The sequence below is a fragment of the Petaurus breviceps genome, unplaced genomic scaffold (assembly GCF_028583685.1).
Source record: "Petaurus breviceps papuanus isolate PSGF00001 unplaced genomic scaffold, PetGlider_PUasm1.0 90734, whole genome shotgun sequence".
Taxonomy (NCBI): Eukaryota; Metazoa; Chordata; class Mammalia; order Diprotodontia; family Petauridae; genus Petaurus; species Petaurus breviceps.
The window spans coordinates 322,983-343,530 of NW_027187327.1; the positions used below are offsets into that span (position 1 = coordinate 322,983).

Here is a 20,548-nt window from a genome sequence, read left to right on the forward strand (position 1 = left end):
ACTCTGCCTCCCTTAAACTGAATTTCTGTTCAAGTCAAGACATCACCCCATGATGTCACTGGTCCTTTTTTTAAAATGAAGGATGAATAACAATAACAACATAACCCTATGCAATTCGTTTAACCAATATATGCCTAAAGTTTTTCATCTGTAAAATGAAAGGATTGGATTTCATAGACTCTACAATCCTTCCTACTTCTTAAATCTATGCTCCTTTATCTATTCTTGTTTCTGATAAAATAATCCCTCTCCCACAATTAGTTTTCTTCACTTTACCTGGAAAGATGTAAGACAATATTAGCTTACCTAGGAATTGTATTTGAGGAATTAGTTGTTGAATGTGACTTTTGTTCTCTATAGTTGCTGGGAAGCAATGACATCTCTATGCCTGGATAAACCTTATAACATCTCCTTATCCTTACGGTCACAAGTCACCAACTTAAAAAATTGCCAGTAAAAATGGTTAAAAATTCAATAAACATTTATTAGGTGAGTAATATGTTCAGAATATCATGTGGGGCATGGTGGGTGGGGGGATGCTACAAGCATGTAGGAAATATGATTCCTACTTTCAAGGAGTCTATAGTTTGATACTATGTTTATAATACAAAATAGGATACAAACGCATGAGACACTGGGCTTCTAGGTGGTGCAGTAGATAAGAAGGTGGATAAGTGGGCGTGGAGTTTGGAAGGCTAATCTTCCTGAGTTAAAATATGGCTTCAGACACTCATTAGCTGTGTGACCCTGGGCAAATCACTTAACCTTATTTGCCTCTGTTTCCTCATCTGTAAAATGAGCTGGAGAAGGAAATGGCAAACCACTCCAGTATCTTTTGTCAAGAAAACCCCAAATAGGGTCATAAAGAGTTGGACATGACTAAATGACAGCAACAACAGGAGATACAGTGTGTATAAAGGAAAAATCACTGGCCAGGAGTTAGCTGACCTGAAACTCTCTGGATCCCAGTTTCCTCATTTGTAAAATAAAGCCTTCTTATGATCAAGAACAGATCATCCTAAACTAAATTGATTTCCTCCTTTGACAGATTTCTAGGCTTGCATGTAATTCAGGATAATATTGTAAATATAGTTTATGTAGATTTTAATGAAGCTTTTAATAAAGACTGCCATGCTACTCAAAAGATGGGAGTATGGCCAGACAGTGTAATTAGGTGGTTTCTAAGGTTTAAGGGATGAAATCATAGAATCAAACTTAGTGGTTTGAGGTCAGCTTGGAAGTACATAGCAGAGAGAGCCTGTGCTGTTATGCATTCTTATTAATAACTTGCATAAAGGTATATATAGCTGGAAGGGAGGGAGTTTAGTGACTTGCCCAGGATAACATATCCAGTAAGGTCAGATTTGAACTCAGGTCTTCTTGACTTCAGGTCTAGTGCACCATCTAATCTGCCACCTAGCTGCTTCATCAAATTCCAATGGCTCTCTGCTACCTCCACGATCAAATACTAAATCCTTTATTTGGACAAACTGGCCCCTTTACACTTTTTCATTTTTCTTAACATTTTACTCTCCTTAGGCACTATATGATTCAGCTTTGCCTATTTGGTATTTTTTGAACATGACACTCCATTTCTAGTTCCTGTGCTTTTGTCTTTGATGTTACCTGTGTCAGGAAGGTTCTCCCTCCAAGCTTCTGTCTTATAATATGTGAGTTCGTCTAAGACTCAGGCCTTTCTGGGTCCTTCCACCTGTTAGTACCATTCCCTCTAAGGTTGCCTTCCAGCCCCTCTGTATTTATTTTGTATATTTTGATTTATATACCTGGTTTCTACATAATAACGACAGGTCTTTGAAGGCAAAGACTGTTTTTGCTTTTTCTTTTTATTCTCAGCACACAGCACAATTCCTGGCACCCAATAAATGCTTCATAAATACTTGATTGATTAATTACATACCTAATTGGCAAACACAGTTTTTTGAACCCATGTTCTCTGACTCCAAATCCCAAAGTCTTTCTACAACACCTTGCCACTTTATCTTATGTTTGGGTTAAAAAAAATCAATTTCATAAATGCAAGATTTGGGATGGGGTAATAGTAAGCAGCTCATTAAAAAGAAAGAGAATGGATTCAGGCTTAATATGTCAGTAGTGCAATACGGCAGCCAAGAAAGCAAATACAAATGTAGGCTAAATTAGCCAGCCTTTTGTTCAGGAATAAAAAGGGGATAACCTCACTCTACTCTGTCCTGCTGAGACTATTTTTGGAGTATCATGTGCCTTTCTGAGCTCCACATTTTAGGAAGGATATTGAGAAGCAAGAGTGTGTTTAGAGGAGAGGGACTAGGGTAGAGAAAGCCCTTGAAATCTTGCCATAAGAAGATTGGTCTAATGAACTTGGAGTGTTTAGCCTGGAGAAGTGTTTAGACCTTACACAAAGGGTTAGTGAGGAAGTGAGAGTTGTTTTCAAGTATTTAAAAGATAGTCATGTGGCAGAGAGGTTAGATTTATTCTGTTTGGTCCCAAAGAGCAAAGTGAAGTCACAAGAAGTCAGATGAAGGTTTTGTGTAAGGAATAACTTCCTAAAATTTGAACAGCCTTGTAGTGGAACAGGTTTCCTAAGCTTGGATGATCACTAATGACTGTGCTATAGATGGGATTCTTATTCAGGAATGTGCTGGACTAGGTGACCCTCTGACCTCAATTCTAACTCTGAGATTCCTTCATACTAAACTGGACTAAGAGAGAGGCATTTAAAAATATTATTAATGTGTTTCTCCTCCTATACACACATATAATTGTGACATTTAAAAAGTTTGGTGATAATTTCTGGGCAATTAGTAATTTTATTAATAATGTTAGCATTCTCATGAAGAGGTCAGTGGCACTATTGAATGCCAAAGACCTTCATGACTTATAAGCCTTGGAGAAGTGGTTATTCCTGATTGTGAGAACCAATTCTGATTGGTTAACAAGTAATGAGAGAGAATGAATATTAAAATGAGGGACTGGACCTATTTTAATGAACTTTGATTATGTCATTTACTTCTAAATTACCCTGAGCCTTGGGCAATCTTATCAAGCAATTTATTCCCACTCTAACCTGAATAGAACACAATGGGATTAAATTCCTTGTAAAGTTGGGTGAACTCTGACCAAGATTTAGGAAAATTAATTCAATCTCATTTCAGTAGTGTCTTTTAAGAGACTGAACTTTGAAATGAGGACTGTAGAAAAAGGGGAAACTCTGGATGTTCCTAAATCATTGGTTATTAATAATCATTTCTCTCATAATATGTACAACATATACTCAAGGGGTCATACAACACTTGGGATGAGGTTTACATATGAGTATCCCTAATAAACTGAGTGGTATGATAGCCAAGAGATCCATAGTATAGAGGCTAGTTGTGGGGAGATTAGAAAGTTCTTGCAAATAAAAAAAAGAAAAATTCCATTGCATCAACTGTTGATTTGAAATTCTCGGCATGTTAATTAGTCTAAAATAAGCAGGAGCAATGTTATAAAAGCCACTTAAAGAAGAGCTGAGGCTCTTAGCCCAGAGTACAGTGAAGGATGGACCTCACACAAAATCTTCACAGTGTACCTTGGAAAGTGACAAAAGGTGATTAATTACATGTATTGAAACTAATTTGCAATAGATGGTATTAACATTCTGCAGTGAGCCATTTCCTTCAATTTGCTGCTCTTCTAGTTATGAACTTATCTACTAGCTTTGTTCATTTTTAAAGGAACTGGCCCTCATTTTCTTTCTTTCTTTTTTTTTTTCTAAATTGTATTTTTTGTTTTTTTACCCAAAGATTATATAGACATCTAAGGTTTCATTCACTTGTTCAGCTGAGACACTCCATGAGGATTATTAAGGAATTCAAGAAGAAAATACAAATTAAATCTTTTAATTAAAGGCTCAATCAAATTAAGAAAAATGTAAGCTTTAGGAAGGTTTCTATCTCATCATTTACTTTGAAAGTGAAAGTATGTAAACTCTTTTGAAATTTGCTAATTCACAACTGTTGTTGTATAGTTGTTTCAGTCATGTTTGACTCTTCGTGACCCCATTTGGGGTTTTCTTGGCAAAGATACTGAAGTAGTTTGCCATTTTCTTCTCCAACTCATTTTACAGATAAGGAAATTAAGGAAAATAAGGTTAAGTGACTTGCCCAGGGTCACATAGTGAATAAGTACCTGAGGCCAAATTTGAACTTGGGCCTTCCTTACTTCAGGTTTGGCCCCCTATCCACCATGCCCCCTAGCTGGCCTAGTTGAGTTCAATTTCTTTTATATTTTTTTTTTCCTCACTTAGAGTATAAGCTCCCTGAAAACAGAGGCTGTTTTACTTTATCTTTTTAGACCCTCAACTAATTAGCAGAATGCTTGGCACATAGTAAGTACTTAATAAATGTTTTTTCATTCATTCAATAGCAGAAATATTTATTTGCTTGTATACCATTATACCAGCACAACACAATACAGTGATTAATTGAAATTCCACATCAATGCAAAACCACTTTATTGTTTTCTTTCTAGCAGCAGTTCAAAAACAAAGGAACATTTGCTTATAATGGATGATAGCCACATTGGTTACCAGAAAATGTTCTTTTCCCAGGGAAATTCCCTACTGCAGTGTTTACAAATGATGGATGTTCCAAACTTTGAAATTTTAATACCTTTTTGAGAGTCCCTGTTCTGTGCTATAGTTCTTTGTAATTTATTCATAAAGACAGTAAGCTTAAAAATGAAAGGAGTGTTGGTAAAAGGCTAACCCTGAAGTAAGGCAAACCTGAGTTTAATAATTCCTTTTTCACATACACACTAACTGTGTGGTGATGGGCAAGTCACAAACTCTCAGTTTTGGATGACTCTCTAAGACCATAAATTAGAGGTAAGAAGAGAATTTCTATATTGATATTCCCTATATCAAGCATTTCATAGGATCAAAAAAAGGGGGGGGAGTGCTAAAATAGATTTTCCAAATGTTACACATCACTTTTTTTCATTGTAGGCTGATTGGTTCAGACCATGCCTCCAGCCTCTTTCCATTCATAGTCTTATGGGAAATTAATTCAGGGATAGAGCAGATTCTCTCCATTCTGACTATTTTATTGCCTTTTTTCATTATCTCTCACTCATCTTGTGCCCCTGAAATTCCCTCCACCCTTGCTCCAAAATTCTTTCCCTTTTTTGAAGTAGTGGTATAAATTGTCACTTTCCTTTTTATGTTTTTTCACCTCCTCTGTCTTCAAAGAATTCATAGGGTCATGTATACAGAGAACCAGTGTCAGAGCTGGCAAGAACCAGATTCAAGTCCCTATGCAAGTCAGTTAACCACTCAGTGTCTTCAGACAACTCTCTAAGACTGTACTTGTCCTGTACTGGTAGAGGAAGTTTCATTATTCAAGAGTTCCCTGTGCTGATGAAATCTGTATTAGACCTAACTTGACTTATCACAAAGTAAATGTCATGGAAATTAGAATCTTTTGGCATTAAAAATGTATATTTATAAAAGGTAATATGGAAAAGTATTCCCTGTTGCGCCTAATCTCCCCTTTCTTTGTACATACTTTTCTGCCTCCTATGTCTGCCTCTTGTCTTGGCTCTGCTCGATATATTATTAATGCATCCTAAAATTGGATTAGCTAAAAATCCCACTTTGGCTTTTTTCCAAGCTTGCTGCAGTTCACTAAACTCCCAGGTCTGTGGTACACATTATTTTGTTGCGAATACTTCTATCTTCTGGGATTTTTCAAATTACAGCACTGGACTATTATTTCTCCCGGGTTGACTCAGTGACTTTATATTATTATCAAGACAATTTTTAAAGCTCTTTTCTTTTGAGCATCGATTCTGCCAGCTAGTAACTTGGGGTTTAGATTGTGATTAGCATTAGACCATGAATAGCATGGTCAGGTGAAGGATGGTGATATTGGAATCATAGCAATGACCTGTAGTTCTTAAGGCATCACCCTAATCAATCTGTTGATGGAATAAGAGTACTTAGGGGGTCCTAACATACTGTTATAATTTCACTGCTTTAATTAAAGGAGGCTGTTTAAGGATGTGGGTGGTCCATCATAATTTGACCATATGGTATAAAATTAAATATCTCATATTTTAAATTCATTGATATAAATCAGTTTACATTAACAAATCAAACATCTGTGCACCTAACTCTTGGGGAGCATATATGCTAATATGGTAGTATCAGGATTGGGGGACTGAGGTAAGCAATACCTAAACATATAAATGTGGTTTTAGGTACCCTATAAAGCAGGTATGCAAGTTTTGTTCTTATATAAAATAAACTTCCTTTGAGCAATTTAGTTCTAATTATTGCTTGGTTTCTTAAAAGGTTTCTTTTAAAGTTATGCCATTTTGCTTAACAATAATAGATGACATTTATAAAGCATTTTAAGCTTATAAAACACTTTATAAGTATTGCCTCATTTTAGACTCACAACAATCCTGCAAAGTAGGTGCTATGGCAACTACCACCCACATTTTGCAAATGAGAACTTATGTGACTTTCCCAAGATCACATAGCCAGCAAGTGGTAGATTCAGGATTAGAACCCAGGTCTCCATGACTCTAGATTCAGCATGTTATCTACTACCTCAAACTCCCTTCCTGTTTCTCATTGTTATACAAATGAGATTTTACCCTTTGAGATGATTGAAGTTTAGGTGTGAGTGATATTTTTGGAAGCAAATTTTAAAATGGGAACAGAAGTTTGATGCATACCAATAGTAACACATTAGGAGTTATTTTAATGCATGTCTTACCAGAGTCAAATTAATCTATGATTGTCTGAAAAATGCTAATGTGAACACATTATAAACAAGGTTCTTAAGTCATCAATGCTGAGGAACTAAAGTAATGATTATGCTTATTGGAAAGCCCTGGTGGTTACTGGGTGGCTGGTTCTTTTCTTTTCTTTTTGGTGGGTGGAGGAAGAGGGAACACTGAAAGTGTTCTATAGCCTGAGCCCTGTTTATTGGTTCAGAGAGAGAACTGGCAGGAGAACTGGGAAGCTATTCCAACTGCAAGAGAAATTGAAGATCATTAGCAAGTTGTACCATAAGGAAACTTTAATAAAATCAAAGAAAAGTTCTGAAGTGCATGTGGAAAGCAGAAGAATGATTTCTACATCTATAATAAGTCTAAAATCCAGAGATCTGATGACATCATGTCTGAGGGTCCAGAGCTGGAAGTGACCTCAAAGGTCATTGACTTCAATGGGTCCCATAAATCCCTCTGTCTCTAATATACTTGACAATTAAGCAGCCAGTCTTTCCTTGACTACTTTTCATTCAATTCCTCTCTCTCTCAATGGGAATCCATTGACTTCCAAGGCAAGTTTTTGGTTAGCTCTATAAAAAGTTCTTTTTTAAAAAATATTGTGTCAAGTCAAAATTTGCCTCACTACAACTTCTACCCCATTGCTCCTAATTTTGACCTCTAGAATCAAGCAGAATGAGTCTAATCCTTTAACAATAATTTAATAATAATGAACAAATCTAATCCCTTAGTAATCATTTAACCATGATAGACTTTCAAATACTGGAAGACAGTTATCACAGTTCCCTCTTATCCTCCCCCCTTCCCCCAAGTCTCTTTTCTAGGCTAAATATTTTCAGTTTCTTCAACTGATCCTCATATGGAATAATACCATAACCCTTCTCCATTCTGGTCACCCTCATTTTTCCCACTGGTAACTGATCACAATGTGCTCCATCTTGGCATGAATAAGGCAGAGAATAGGGTTTATCGCATCTCTAGTTAGATATACTATACCTCTCTTAATATAGCCTAAACAAGTCTTACTACTTTATAGTCATAGTTTATGACTATATTCCAAGATAATCTTGGAACTGAAACATACAACCATTCCATTGAAACAAATTCTCTTATTCCCATATAGATTATTTACACTGGAACATTATCCTTGGCATTGTTTTTTCAGTTTATGAATAGCAGCTGCAGTATCCCTTAATTCCTTGTTTTGTAGATATTTGATTCTGTTGACAATATCTTTTCTGATTAATAACTTGAATATTTTATTGCTGTTACACGCTATATTTATTTAATAATCTGTGGCTCAGACTCACATCTCTAAATTACAAAAGTAAGAGAGGTGTTATTACCCCTTTTACTCAAAGTTAGAGTTCAGTCTTTGAGAACACCTCAATAATAGCTCAAAAAATTAGTCAGCTTCTATCCAGGTCTCACGACTTGAGGATATTTTAATTTGCTTTATTAAGCATATTTAATTCCCTTGCAAGCATAAGCGAATAAGGCACAGGCTCTAGAACAGTTTTATTAAGATACATGTCAAGAACAGAGGAAGGACTAATATCTTAGTTTCTTTAGTGAAGCAGTTATATAATACATTCAAGTGAGTGCTGTTTTATTCCTCTCTTATGCCAGAGAGCCAGTCTTAATCCTTGGGGAAAAAATGACAATACCAACAGGGAAAGTCATAGTAGTATGAATGAGTTGATACCTTTGCCTCTTGTTTTCATCTTCTCTGGGGGCAGTTTACTAGCTTTGGGGTCTGTATGGCCTCATTCCTAACTCTCTTAGTTGTTATCACTCAGAATACCCTACAGTTGTCAGAGCAGTCAGCTTGGTATTCATCATCCAGGATCCTGTACCTCATAGGTGGACCTGAAGTTTCTTGCTCATATTGTCCACCAATTTTTGGGTTCCTGATGGCCACTCTTGCTTAGAATATCTCATGTCTGCACTCCCTCATGCCCTTTTCTGGCTGACATAACTGGGAGTGGGAAGATATAAATTAAAAAAAAATTTAATGTATTTTTCCCCAATTATGTGTTGAAACAATTTAAAAAAATATTTTTAGATAAAGTTTTAGTTGCAAATTCTATCCTTCCTTCCTTTCCCTCCATCCTCACTGAGATGCTAAGCAATTGGATATAAGTTATATATGCAATCATGAAAAACATTTCCATACTAGTCATTTTGTACAAGACTCAAATAAAACAAAAAGGGTGAAAGAAAGACAGTAAAAAATAGCATGTGTCAGTCTGTATTCAAACAATATCAGTTCTTTCTCTGGAGGCAGATAGTATGCTTCATCATTAGTTCATTGGGATTGCATAAGAACATTGTACTGATGAGAATAGCTAATTCATTCACAGTTCTTCATCATACAATATTGCTGTCACTGTGTACAACATTCTTCTGGTTCTGTTCACTTCACTTTATATCAGTTCATGTAAGTTTTATTCTACCATAATTATATATCACAGCTTGTTTAGTCATTCTCCATTTGATAGGTATTTCTTCAATTTCCAATTCTTAGACACCATAAAAATAACTGCTATAAAATTACTTTTTAAAACTAGAAAAAATAATAAAATTCATCTGGAAAAATAAAAGATCAAGAATATCAAGGAAATTAATGAAAAAAAAAATGCAAAGGAAGGTGGCCTAACCATACCAGATCTAAAACTATATTATAAAGCCGCAATCATCAAAACTATTTGGTACTGGCTAAGAAGTAGAGTGGTAGATCAGTGGAATAGGTTAGGTACACAAGACACAGTACTAAATGACCATAATAATCTTCTATTTGATAAACTTAAAGACTCTAGCTTCTGGGATAAGAATGCTCTCTTTGACAAAAACTGCTGGGAAAACTGGAAAATAGTATGGCAGAAACTAGGCATAGACCAACATCTCACATTGTAGACCAAGTCAAGGTCAAAATGCGCACATGTTTTAGACATAATAGATGATACAATGAGCAAATTATGAGAGCAAGGAATAGTTTACTTGTCAGATCTATGGAGAAGGGAAGAATTTAAGACCAAACAAGAACTAGAGAACTTTGTGAAATGCAACATGGATAATTTTGATTACATTAAACTAAAAAGTTTTTGCAGAAAGCCAATGCAATAAAGATTAGAAAGGAAGCAGCAAGCTGGGGAAAATCTTTATAGCAAGTGTCTCTGATAAATGCCTCATTTCTCAAATATATAGAAAACTGAGTCAAATTTATAAGAAGGAAAGTCATTCCCCAATTGATAAATGTTCAAAGGATATGAACAGGCAGTTTTTAGATGAAGACTAAAGCTATCTATAGTCATATGAAAAAATGCTCTAAATCACTATTGATTAGAGAAATGCAAATTAAAACAACTCTGCGGTATCAGCTTACCTATATCAGGTTGGTTAATATGACAGAAAAGGAAAATGATAAATGTTGGAGAGGATTTGGGGAAATTGGGACAGTAATACATTGCTGGTGGAGTTGTGAACTAATCCAACCATTCTGGAGAGCAATTTGGAACTATGTTCAAAGGGCAATCACATGGTGCATATTCTTTGATCCAGCAATATTATGCTAGGTCTTTATCACAAAGAAATCATAAAAAAGAAAAAAGGACCTACATGTACAAAAATATTTATAGCAGCACTTTTTGTGGTGGCAAAGAGTTGGAAACTGAGGGAATGTCCATCAATTAGGGAATGGCTGAACAAGTTGTGGTATATGAATGTAATGGAATACTATTGTGCTATAAGAAATGATGAACAGGTGGATTTCAGAAAAACCTGGAAAGATTTGTATGAACTGATTCTGAGTGAAGTGAGCAGAATCAGGAGAACATTGTATACAATAACAGCAAAATTGTGTGATGATCAACTATGATGTAGTTCTTCTCAGCAATATGATTCAAGACAATTCTAAAAGACTTATAATGGAAAATGCTATCCACATCCAGAAAAAGAACTATGGAGTCTGAATGTAGATTGAAGCATACTGTTACACTTTTTCTTGGGGAGGGGGGCGCTTTTCCCTTTTGTTCTGTTTTTTCTTACACAATGTGGCTGATGTGGAAATGTTTACATGATTACACTTGTATAACATCTATCAGATTACTTGCTATCTTGGGGAGGGAAGGAGAAAAAAATTTGGAACTAAAAATCTTATAAAAATGAGTGCTGAAAACTATCTTTACATATAATTGGAAAAAAAAGTCTATTTACAAAAATAAGAAAATGGAAAAAAAGCTGTTGTAAATATTTCTGTACAAATAGGTCCTCTCTCTCTCCCCCCCCCCCACCCCTTACTCCCTTTTTTATGTCTTTGGGATTAAAGACCAAAACAGGGATTGTTCAATCAAAGGTTATGTGCAGTTTTGTATCCCTTTGGGTATAGTTCTAAATTTCTCTACAGAATGGTTGGATCCATTTATAGCTCCACTAACAGTGCATTAGTGTCCCAAGATATCAAATTCTTCTTTTTTTTTTTTAACAAATTTCTCATTTTTTTTTTTTTTGCTTTTTGGAGGGGGGAGGGTAGGGTAATGGGGTTAAGTGATTTGCCCAAGGTCACACAGCTAGTAAGGGTTAAGTATCTGAGAGGAGATTTGAACTCAGGTCCTCCTGACTCCAGGGCTGGTGCTCTATTCACTGCACCACCTAGCCACCCTGATATCGAATTCTTAAAAAACGACTTGTAACATTTTGATATAAACCTTTTTGAGTACATGACTACAATTCTTATATTTGAAAGAGCTGGATGCTCTGAGAACTGTGCCTGCGTTCCAACTTGGCTACTCAGTGGCTATATGACTTGGATAAACTCCTTTAACTTGAGTTTCCTCATATATAAACATATATATATATATATATCTTCCTATTCTAGTGGTTTATCTGTTTATGTCCTTAAAACCCCAAATGTCTTTTGTTGGGGGTAGGAAGGGAGTGAACTGAGAAAAAAATAGTTCTACTTAGGATAATTCTTGGACACCTGCTTGGGTATCACTTATTTCCAGCATGGCCTGGATTAAGCAGAGGAGCTGGGCAAGGAACGAGTACTTTCTTGGCTGGGGTCTTCTGGCCAGAGGCCTTCTGACTCTTCTGGCTGAGGGATGCCTTTTGGCCCTCAGCCTTCTTTGAGGGGATCTTATTGGCAGAGACGTTTGTAGCAAGTGCCTTATGGGCAGCTCCCTTCTCAGGAGACCCCTTCTGGGTGGACACCTTCTGGAGCTTCTTCACTTCATGCTTGATAATTTTGTTTCTCATTTTCTTGACTTTAATGACTTTGTAACAGTCAAAATCAGTCATCTTAGCTTTCCTTTCTCTGGCTTCAATCTTCTTGCCCCATCTTGAGGCTTTCCATTTTGTACTGATCGTTCCTTTCTCCAAAGCAGCCTGGATGTACTTCTGATGAGCACTGCTTGGAAACCTGAGCATAAAGTCTGTAAGTCACATACATTTAAATGGCATGGCCTGCTCTTCACACCCCTGCATGAACCATCAACCAAAGCCCTGTTCTCATCAATAACATCCACAGTAGCTACCAGCTTGCAAGCATGTGGCCCAAAGGAATTGTAGGCCACTCGGACAATTTCCACATAGAGCTTGAATACCATGTTGGCGGCACTGAATGAGAAGGAAAGGCCTGCAGAGGACTGTGTGTGTGTAGCCAGAGCTGGCATTTTTGGGAAGACTCAACAAGTTCATAGATGAGTAAATACAAGAGATACATACACACATATTAAAAGACAGTAGCCTGAGAGGATAACTGCATTCAAATCCTACTTCTCTCACATACTAGTTGTGTGACCTTGGGCAAGTTACTTACTCTCAATTCTCTAAGCAACTAAGATAATAAATTTCAGACCTATACCCCCAGAAGGAGTTCTTTATATCAATGAAATAACAGGTCCAATTCCCATCCCTATTCCACAATAGATATAAATGATAGGGGTCCAAGTGGGAGAAATCAGAAAGACTCCATAATAAGAAATGGCACTTGGATTGAGCCATGAAGGGAACCAGGTTCCAAGAAGTGGAAGTGAGGAGAGAGAACATCCTAGGCTTATGGTATGTTCTTTTCATGAGTTGTATTTTGGGGTTTTCTTTTTGGAGGGCAGTTGGGGTTAAGTGACTTGCCCAAGGTCATAAGGCTAGTTTTTTTGTGTTAAGTGTGTGAGGTCAGATTTGAACTCAGGTCCTCCTGACTCCAGGGCCGGTGCTCTATTCACTGCACCACCTAGCCGCCCCTGGGGTTTTCTTTATACGCAAAGATTTAAATCACTATTTTTGTTAGAAATTTAAATCAGGACATATAATTCTAGAAAAACTCCAAACTCAGAATTTTTAAAGATCAAGGCTCTTTCCTGCTATAAAATTTCAAGATAGACTACATTTATATAGGATGTTTCAAAAGTCTAAATGCAGTTTTAAGCTTTAACAATTCATTAAAGCTATTACATAGTGCAATTCAATAATAAGTCAAAACTATTAAAGCTCAAAACTGAACTAAAACTTTTGGGAAATCTTCTCTAGTGCTGTAGGATTTAGGGTCTACTTTCCATATTTGCTCTTTGTTGTGGTTCTACGAGAAAGGCGGCACAGAATTATGTTTTCCTTTTTACGATAGAAACTGAAGCTCAGAAAGATCATGATTTGCCAAGTTACTCAGCTAGAAAGCAGGCAAAAATAGGATCTGAATCAAGAATTTTTTTTTCTTTTGGACTTTCATCACACTGCTGTTTCTACCCTTCTGATAGGATTTATGGTCATCTCATCCAATGGTTTTATAGAGAAGGAAACTGGCTAAAAGAAGGAAGCATAAGCCACTGGTGGATCCCAACCCTATGCCCTTTCTACTATGGTGTAATGAAGTCAATTTATTCTTCTCTATATTAAATATTGTGATTTATTTCATCTCCTAAAGGCTTAAAGCCAATTAAGAACGCATTTATACCCATTTAACCTGTGAGTTATAGTACATTGTGGTGTAACATTTTTTTTAATAGGGTATAGAAGCAGAAACGACCTTAGAGGTGATTTAATTAAGTCAAATCAACAAGCTTTTATTAAGTGCTTACTATGTACCAGGCACTATGCTAGATATATCCTGGGAATACAAACATAAGCATACAGTTCTTGTCTTTAAGGAGTTTATATTCTAAGGGAGCAGGGCAGGAAGACAACACATGAAAAGGAAGCTCCAAAGGGAAGGGGATAAAAGCACCTCATTCAGGGGAATGGTAGATGAGCTAGGGTGCAGTGTGGTAAGAAATGAAAAACACAGCTAGCTTGGACATCTTCCTTGGATGGAGGAGCCATCATTAATCAGAGGGAGAGGCTGAAGTGGCAGAGGGTACTTCCAAGGTGTGAATCAGGATTGGAATGATCTTCCAGTATGAAGAGGTTTCTGCATCATGGCTCCTGTTGTCCTTCATTTTTGAAGAGGACCAATGACATGATGGGTTATGTTTTGACTTGCCCTTGAATTTTATTTAAATGAGACAGAGTTGCACAAAGTCATCAGCATGGCAGAGAAGTCCAGAATATAGTTTGGTGAGGAGCGAAGTCCAGGGATCCTGGACCTCTTTGGGAGTCTGGTGAAACCTATGGATTTCTTCTCAGAATAGTGTTTTTAAGTACATAAAACAAAATCCATAGGAATATTTTCAAAACTCACTTATATTAAAATATGTTTATTAACATATTTAAAAACCCAAGTTCATCACACAAATAAAGTCAGATCTAAATAACTGGAAAAACATCAATGGCTTATGGGTAGGCCAAGCTAATATAATAAAAATGACAATTCTAACTAAATTAATTTACTTATTCAGGGCCATACCAACCAGACTACCAAAAATTATTTTATAGAGCTAGAAAAAATAATAACAAAATTCATCTGGAAGAACAAAAGGTCCAGAATATCAAGGGAATAAATGAAAAGAAACGCAAGGCAAGGTGGCCTAGCCATATCAGATCTTAAATTGTGTTATAAAACAGCAATCATCAAAACTTCTTGGTACAGGCTAAGAAACAGAGTAGTGGATCAGTGGAATAGATTAGGTACACAAGACATCGTAGTCAATGATTATAGTATTGACTGTTTGTAGATTACCCAAAGACTCCAGCTTCTGGGATAAGGAACAAATGGAAGATAGTGAGAAATCAATTATGAGAAATCAAGATACTATTAAACAGATCCAAACAAAAGAAAAAATAGAAGGCAACGTGAAATATCTCATGGGAAAAACCACTGACCTGGAAAATAGATCTAGGAGAGAGAATTTAAAAATTATTGGACTACCTAAAAGCCATGATCAAAAAAAGAACCTAGAAATCATCTTCAAGAAATTCTCAAAAAAAAATTGCCCTGTTTTAGAACCAGAGGGCAAAATAGAGGTTGAAAGAATCCACCGATCACCTCCTGAAAAAGATCCCCAAAAGAAAACTCCTAGGAATATTATAGCCAGGTTCTGGAGTTCCCAGATCAAGGAGAAAATATTACAAGCAGCCAGAAAGAAACAATTTGAATACTGAGGAAAAATTAAGAGGTGAGAGAGGAGTATAATGAGAGGAGATGGGGAAAGATAGAATGGGGTAAATTATCTCATATAGAAGAGGCAAGGGAAAACTGTTACAATGGAGGGGAAGAACAGGAAGGCAAAAGGAAATAGGCCAACCTTATTCCCAAAGAATTTGGCTTAGGGAGGGAATGACATACACACTAAATAGGGTATTTCACCCTATAGGACATTAGGGGGGAAGGGGATGAGAGGGGGGTGATGGAAGGGAGGGCAGGCTTGGGGGGAAGGAAGTTGGAAGCACCCACTTTTGAAAAGGGACAGGATCAAAGTAGAGAATAGAACAAATAGGAGGTGGGATAGGAGAGGGAAATATAGTCAGTCTTTCACAATATATCAACTATGGAAATGTTTTGCAAAGCTACACATGTACAACCTAAATTGAATTGCTTATCTTCCCAGTAAGGGTGGGTGATGAGGGAAGTAGGGAAAATCCTGGAATTCAAAGTTTTAAAATCAAATGTTTAAAATATATATGTATGTACATATGTATAAAATTATTATTATTATTATTTTACATGTAACTGGGAAATAAGATATACAGGTACTGGGGCATAGAGATCCACCATGCCCTGCTGGAAAGTTGGAGAGGGATGGGGGAAGATATGGGAGAGAGCAGATTGGGGGAGGGGATATTCAGTGGGATTGCTGTTTTGAGGTGGTGGGTAGAGGAAAAATGGGGAGAAAATGTGTAACTCAAAATCTTGTGGAAATGAATGATGTAAACTAAAAAATCAAAAAATTAAAAAAAAAAAAGACAAGGACCTGAGACGACTCTAAAAGACTCATGGTGAAAAATGCTGTCTACATCCAGAAAAAGAACAATGGAGACTGAATGCAGATCGAAGTGTATTATTTGCTCTCTCTCTCTTTTTTTGTTTCTTCTTTCTCATGGTTTCTTCCATTGTTTCTATTTTTCTTTATAATACAACTTTATAATATATATTATAAATAAAGTGTTCTTTATTAATATATCATATATTAATATGTTATATATTAATATATATTACTATATTATATATAAAATATATTTTAAATAAAAGGTTTTCTCTTCCTTCCCTTCACTTCCCTCCCTTTCCCTTTCCTTACCCTCCCCTCCCCTCCCCTTCCCTTCCCTCTCTCACTTTCATAGATGTTGAAAATGAAGCAGAGGTGAAATTAATGACTTCCTGACAGTCACATGGTTAATAGGCAGTAGGGTCACCATTTAGATCCAGGTGTTCAAACTCTAAATCTGGTGTTTATTCCACTATAATACATTTATTGTCAGCCTGGATCACTAACATATTTTGGGCTTTATTGAAGAAAGATGTGAGATTAAGAATCTTCTTAGCTCTTGGTGAAGGGGGCAAAAAATAGGAAAGAGATATGTAACTACCTATAGAGTTCTGGTGTATCTAAAACTGTTTTTGACTTAATAGGACAGGAATATTTTTCAATTGAGGCTTCCTCTAAGTCAGTGTTTAGCACAGATAATTATTTTTCTATGCATACAAGAATGTACTAGCAATGGAGAGGAGAAAGCCCTTAGCACCTTTACCAGATGCCCCCACTGTGGTCAGGCTCATGGAAAGAGATGGTCTAATTTTCATGTTGCTACTAGCTGCCATTCTCTAAGCTGTTCAGCAACTTGGAAGTAATTAAACAGAAGTTAATGTTGAGAGCAGCTAGGGGTATCTATATGGCACAGTGAATATATTGTTGGGCCTGAGGTCAGGAACACTCATCTTCCTGAGTTCAAATCTGGCCTCAGACACTTGCTAGCTGTTTGACCCTGGGCAGGTCACTGAATCCTGTTTGCTTAAATTTCCTCATCTGTAAAACGAGCTGGAGTAGAAAATGGCGAATTACTCCAGTATCTTTGCCCAGAAAATCCCAAATGGGGTCATGAAGAGTCAGATAAAACAAAAAACCAATTAAACAACAATGAAATAGAATACCTTCCTCAACTTGCATAAAGGAAGATCTAAGTTCAAATGTTAACTCTCAGCATAGGCTGAGACCATGGGTAAATCACTTGACCTCAGCTTTTTCATCCCTAAAATGGTCATCATATGAGAAATATCTCTCTCCTGGAGTCAGAGAATCAGAGGAAACAGCAATCTGTGTGAAATGCTTTACAGACTTAAAGACATTATATAAAGTTATTGCTATTATTGTTATTCTTATTCTGAGTGTTTTTCTCAGACAACCGCTTCAAGGATTTCTCTTCAGTTCTTCCCCTAGTATGACCCATCAGTCTTCCCTTTCTAGGTTCCCCCGCTGGGTTTGTATTTGAAGGCATCGCCCTCAAATAGTGACAAATAACAAAGTATACACAATGGTCAGACAGCCCAAGGCAGGGTCTAAAAAGGTTTGAATTAGAGATGTCCACTTGTGGAGAGTTCTATTAGTCACACAGATGGATAAAAGTGAAAAAAAGACTGAGATGAGTTTCAAATGCACAAACAGGTGTCCTAATAAAGGAGACAATCCTCTCGCCATATTACTGCTCCTGTTTTATTTTTAATTACAGTGAGTTACAAGGTGGGCTCTGCTCTTAGACTGCACTCTCGTTACCCTCTCAATGTTGACTCTCTGTGTTATGATCTCTTTAACATATGGGAGGAAATAGACATTTAATTAGCCAGATGTCACTCAATAAATCTTAAGTGTTATTCTCAGCATCAGGAAAGCAAATGCTAACCAGTGGAAAAGGACCTGACCTCTTTAATGACCTGACCTCTTTAATGATTCATTAGCCATGGTTTGGTGTTTTTGATCATAATAGTATCTCTATTTCTAAAGGAAAAGGCAAGCATGTTCTTTAAACTTTTAGTGAAAGGGAACTTTAGGTGGGTTAGAAGAATATTCGTTTGACCTGAAACGCTGAATTATGTTTTGTCCATACATCTATCAATATCTGCTCATTCAACTACAGGTCTTCTATTCTTTGATGTAACTTTTTCTGAAAGCACTACTCTATCATCTTCAGGTCAAGGTGCTAGAGAACAATCTGGGAATTAAGGAGTCATTTAATTGGTTTAAATATGTCTGATAAAAGGGGATATACCAACATTTCTCTGGGAACCTGCCTGCCTCCCATTCTGATGCTTCTACACATATTTATCTCCTCTAGGAAACTGTTAGCTCCTTTAGGTCAAGGACCAGAACTGGAGTAAGCAGCTCTTTGGGGTGCAACAAGCAGTGGGATGCATTGAGAGACATATTTTATTTTATTTTTGCTTTTTGGAGGGCAATTTGGGGTTAAGTGACTTGCCCAAGGTCACATGGCTAGTTTTTGTGTTAAATGTCTGAGGCCGGATTTAAACTCAGGTCCTCCTGACTCCAGGGCCGGTGCTCTATTCACTGCACCACCTAGACACCCTGAGAGACATATTTTAAAGCACATGTGAGGTGTCCTGAAAGTGTTAGTGAAGTTTTAGATTATTAAAACTTACAACTGTTGGGGAGGCCAAGTGGTGCAGTGAGTAAGAGTGCCAGCCCTGACATCGGGACACCCGGGATCAGTTCTGGCTTCAGATATGTGGCACCCACACAAAATAACTGGCCATGTAACCTTGAGCAAGTTACTTAACCCCAATTGCTAAAAAAAAAAATAAAACTTACAACTGCACTAAGACACCCTGTATTTTTTAATGCCACAAAATTCTTCTTTCTATAGATTGTCTTTGTTTTATTTTGTTTTGTTTTTTTGTTTGGAGTGGTAAGGCAAACTACTGCATAACTGCTGCATGAAGGTTCAAAAACTCTGATGGATAATAACATATGGGAACAAAGTTTTTTCAATATTTGTATATAAATTTCTGACCTTGACTAAGGTACTGCACAAATTCCTCATCCTAGAACTGTTAGAGATCATATAATTCATCTTTGTATCTCTTTTGCAGCCTAGCAAGTGAGTGCTTAGTAAATATTTGTTGAACTGAATGGAAAAATCAACAGGACTTGACAACTGATTAAATATGAAGGGCGAGAGTATCTAGCCACAATTTTCCTTTTTATCATTACCCCCTCTTTCCTCTAGAACATTGCCATCCAAGTTTTTTTCCTCTGTGCAGCTCCGTTGGTAAAAAAAATAAATTCAGGGGCAGCCAGGTAGCACAGTGAGTAAGAGCACCGGCCCCAGTGTTGGGACGACCTGGGGAATCAAATCCGGGCTCAGACACTTAGCATCCACCCAGAAACACCTGGCCGTGTAACCTTGAGCAAGGTACTTAACCCCAATTGCTTAAAAAAAAAATTCAATATGTACTGCTAATATATGTATATTTGTTGTGGAGTATTTCAGTCATGTCTGACTCTTTATGACCTCGTTTGGGGTTTTCTTGGCAAAGATACTGGAGTGGTTTGCCATTTTCCTTCTCTAGCTCATTTGACAGATAAGGAAACTGAAGCAAACAGGGTTAAGTGACTTGCTCAGAGTCACACAGGTAGTAAGTGTCTGAAGTCAGATTTGAACTTAGGGAGATGAATCTTCCTGACTCTAGGACAGGTACTTTAATCCACTGTGCCACCTAGATACCTTATGTGTATATTCACTTACCTATAAATTATCTGCATATGCTATTATGCTAATAATCATTTGCATTATGACATTTGTGGAAAAATAATTGTTTATATTTTTGTGTAACAGGTGAATATGAAATAATATTTTTCTTAGAGTCAATAGAGAGCCATTGGTGTTTATTGAATATGGGAGTGATGTGGTCAGATCTGAGCTTTAGGAAAATCACCTTGGGAGCTGTTTGGAGGACAGATTAGAGAAGTGAGAGATTGAAGGCAAGGAGACCTCTTAGGAGGCTATTGTCCATGCAAGAGGTGATAAGGGTCTGAACTGGAGCAGTAGCTATGTAAGTAGAGAGAAGGGGTGAGATGCAAGAAGTATTGTAGAGGTAGAAATGATAAAATTGAGCAGCTGATGGGTTATGTGGGATGAGGGAGAGTGAGGAGTTGAGGAGAATACCAATTATAAACTTGGGTGATTAGGATAATTGTTCTTTTTATGAAAATTGGAAAGTTTAGAAGAGGAAAATTTTTTTTGGGAAAAGATAATATCATAACCCACTCATGTCTGCTCATCCAAGAGCTTCTCATTCTTTCCCAATGGGGAAAATAGTGTATTTGTGTGTGTGTGTGTGTGTGTGTGTGAGAGAGAGAGAGAGAGAGAGAGAGAGAGAGAGAGAGAGAGAGAGAGA

At 36.9% G+C, this 20,548-nt stretch overlaps 1 long non-coding RNA gene and 1 pseudogene across 1 annotated transcript in view; one reads left to right on the forward strand and one right to left on the reverse strand.

The window, feature by feature from the left end:
- LOC138145291 (uncharacterized) overlaps nucleotides 1-20,548 on the forward strand; it is a 171,336-nt gene that overhangs the window by 110,777 nt on the left and 40,011 nt on the right. The window lies entirely within an intron of this gene.
- Nucleotides 11,770-12,383, reverse strand: LOC138145334 (large ribosomal subunit protein eL14 pseudogene; annotated as a pseudogene).